This window comes from Octopus bimaculoides, chromosome 6 (assembly GCF_046866305.1).
Source record: "Octopus bimaculoides isolate indiv1 chromosome 6, ASM4686630v1, whole genome shotgun sequence".
Lineage (NCBI taxonomy): Eukaryota > Metazoa > Mollusca > Cephalopoda > Octopoda > Octopodidae > Octopus > Octopus bimaculoides.
Window position 1 is genome coordinate 118371210 of NC_142933.1, and position 3754 is coordinate 118374963.

Genomic DNA, 3754 nt, shown 5'->3' on the forward strand with positions numbered 1-3754 from the left:
TCATATCAAGATAAACAGTGCATGACCTTGCAGGTGGAGCCCTGATAGAATTATCTTCAGGTCGAGTAGACCATTCTACTCAAAAGGTCCCTGAATAAGGTTTGTTTAAGGATGATGAACAAAAACCCAAGTTTCCAGAGGTGAATTATCAAAACCCCAAAGAATTCCTCTCACCACATGGCTATGATGCTCCCCCACTACTTCTGCTCGTGATCAGAGATGCACATATCGTCAGCCACCAAGGGACATGCTCAACTGGTTAAGGTCAAACAAGTGACAAGCAAATCTGTGGTATTAAGTAGAATATTTGCTGTAGCCCATCTCTTATACGAAAACAAAACAATGTACATGATAACCCTTCCAATCAGTGAAGATCAAAAGCCATGAGAGTCACTGCCTGGTACTGCATCCGGGCATTTTTTTATTATTTTTATTATTTTTATTATGATGATGATGATGATGATGATGATGATGGTGATGATGATGATGATGATGATGATGATGATGATGAGGAGGAGGAGGAGGAGGAGGAGGAGGAGGAGGAGGGGGAGGAGGAGGAGGAGGAGGAGGCGATCAGCTAGAAGAACCGTTAGTATACCGGGCAAAATAATTAACGGCATTTCGTTTGTCTTTACGTTCCGAGTTGAAATTTCGCCGAGATCGGCTTTGTCTTTTCATCCTTTCTGGGTCGAAAAATTAAATGCCATTTGAATACTGGGGTCAATGTAATTAACTAGCCCCCGCCCGATAATTCCAGGCCTTGTACCTAATAATAGAAAGGGTCATTATTATAATTTTGTTTTTGCATTGGCAAAACGCTCCTTCAGATCACTCCTAACTTTGTTGATTGTAAAGTGTATTTTTTAAAGTCTACTGTTACATGTTTTTTCATACTGCTTTTGTTGAAAACTAACCAGGATCCCGAGGACCTGGTCAGTTTCATGTTCGTTTAGACCTTCATGGCGGAATTTATTACCTATTTCCGGAACTTTCTTCTAAAAATATCTACACATGGCGTTGAAATTATCGATAGGAGACCTGAAGGATGAAAACCGTGCGAGAAGTAATAATCTTGGTGCTGCTTCTCCTATTTAATGGCTATAAAAAGGCGGCGAGCTGGCAGAAACGTTAGCAAAGCCGGGCGAAATGCTTGGCGGAATTTCGACTGTTATTACGTTCTGAGTTCAAATTCCACCGAGGTCGACTTTGCCTTTCATCCTTTCGGGGTCAATAAATTAAGTACCAGTTGCGTCCTGGGGTCGATCTCATTGATTGGCTCCCTCCCCCAAAATTTCGGGCCTTGTGTCTATAGTAGAAAGGAATAGTAATGGCTATAAGGCAAAGCACCACACCGTACGCCTGTGCAACAAATGGCTGCAAATCACCAAGAACAACAGCTACAACAAAAACAGAAGAATAGATTAGGACAGTGACACCACTGCTATTGCCACCGCCGCCGCCGCCGCCGCCGCCGCCTCCGCTGCGGTAAGTAGCTGTGACGGCTACAAGAACAGTAACGTCAACGACGGTATAACTGGCACTCCATCGATTACGACAATGACGGTTCCAGTTGTTTCGATCAGGAGAACAGGTTGCTCGTGAAATTAATGTGCAGGTGGCTGAGCACTCCACAGACACGCCTACCTTTAACGTAGTTCTCAGGTAGATTCAGTGTGAAACAGAATGTGACAAGGCTAGCCCTTTGAAATACAGACACTACTCATTTTTGCCAGTTGAGAGAAATGGATCAACGTGAAATGAAATCTCTTGCTCAAGCCACAACGCACGGTCGGGAATCGAACTCACGACCTTGCGATCGTTAGCCGAATACCTTAACCACTAAACTCAGGGAGATTCAGTGTGAAAATGGCATGTGACAAGGTCGGCCCTTTGAAATACAGGTAAAACTCATTCTTGTTAGCTCAATGGAATGGAGTAACATGAGATAGGGTATCTTGCTGAAGGACACACGCGCGGTCGGGAATCGAACTGACGATCTTAGTTAGAATCGTGAGCCGAATACCTAAACCACTTAGCCACAGACCTTCATCAACGCCGACAAAAGTTAAAAGTAGAAAAAGGACTGCATCAGCAGCAGCAGCAACAACAACAACAACAAGGCTGATAACGATGACGACAAAAAATAAGAGAACAGGAGAATCACCACTTTTACCAATTCTACTTTTACCATCCTACTACGCCGCCCTCGCCAGCATGAACGTTGGCACTAATACTGCGACTAACGAAAAACAAAAAAAGAAGAAACCCAGCTCTTAAACGCTTTTGTTAACGCGTGTCGTCGAATGCAATGAATCAATTCTTCTGTCACTGGAGAATTTGAAAAATGTCAAAAGGAAAAAAAATAGATCTCCTCACCAAGATTCAACCACCATGTTTGAATATTGGATGGATGGATGGATGGATCACAGTGGGAACGCTTTGGATTATGAATCCTGCTTCATCAAAACTGACCTTGGGTTAAACAACAGTAAATAAATAAAAACAAGACACAAGTCTTCGGCGGCGGCGGCGGCGGCGACGGTGGTGGTGGTGGTGGTGGTGGTGGTGGTGTCGGTGGTTTGCACTGATTGACCTGATTAATACCAGTGACCTATTTTTTGTTGTTGTTGTTTTCTGTTAGTGGTTATCGGTATAGTAGTAGTCGTCGTCATAGTCGTTATCATCATCATCATCATCGATATCATCATCAACGTCATCATTATTATCATCATCATCACCATCATCATCATCATCATCATCATCATTATTATCATCATCATCATCATCATCGCCAGCAGCAGCAGCAGCATCATTAAGGTGTCATTCCCTTCATTAAAGCGAAGGTTCTGAACATTGATGTTAGACTGTTTTCATTTCATTTCCTTGCCCACCGTTTCATCCTAAGCTCGTTGTTCAGCTTTGAAGACCTATGTAAATAAACGCCTTTCATCTATTCATTAATATTATTGTTGTTTTACATTCTGAGTTCAATATTCCGCCGAGGTCGACTTTGAGAAGGCGGCGATGAGCTGGCAGAAGCGTTAAAACGCTGGGCGAAACACCGTTAAGCATTTCACCCGTCTTCACATTCTGAGTTCAAATTCCACCGTGGTCATTTTTTTTCCTTCTTTCGTGGTCGATGAAATAAGCAGCAGTTGAACACTGGGGTCGATGCAATCGATTTACCTACTCCCCGAAATTGCTCGCCTTGGGCCAAGATATGAAACCATTATCATTATTGTTGTTGTTTTTGTTGCCGTCGTCTTCGTCGTTAAGGCTGTGAGCCGGCAGAATCGTTAGCATGTCGGGTAAAAATGCTTAGCAGCATTTCATCCGTCTTTATGTTCTGAGTTCAAATTCCACCGAGGTCGACATTGTCTTTAATCGTTTCGGTGTCGTTTAATTAAGTACCAGTGAAACACTGGGGTCGATGTAATCGACTAGTTACTTCCCACAAAATTTCAGGCCTTGTACCTATAGTAGAAAGGATTATTATTATTATTATTATTATTATTATTATTATTATTATTATTATTATTATTATTATTATTATTATCAGCAGGAGCATAACCACCACCTTCATCATCGTCATTATTATATTCTGGGTCGATTTAATGACCAACCATTCCCCTTCCCGAATAAATCAAGTCTTTTCCTTATACTAGATATTATCGTTGTCGTCATCATCATCACCATCATCATCACCATCATCATCATTATTCTGAAGTTTTATTTATATTTGGTTACTTGCACT

The 3754-nt window shown here is 41.9% G+C and overlaps 1 long non-coding RNA gene across 4 annotated transcripts in view; it reads right to left on the reverse strand.

Moving 5' to 3' along the window:
* Positions 1 to 434: 434 nt before the first annotated feature.
* LOC128248028 (uncharacterized) overlaps positions 435 to 3754 on the reverse strand; it is a 28186-nt gene continuing 24866 nt past the window's right edge. For all 4 annotated transcript variants that reach the window (XR_008264301.2, XR_016242416.1, XR_016242417.1 and 1 more), the window contains one exon: positions 435 to 3754. This exon is cut by the window's right edge and continues 1739 nt beyond it. This is a non-coding gene — a long non-coding RNA (uncharacterized LOC128248028).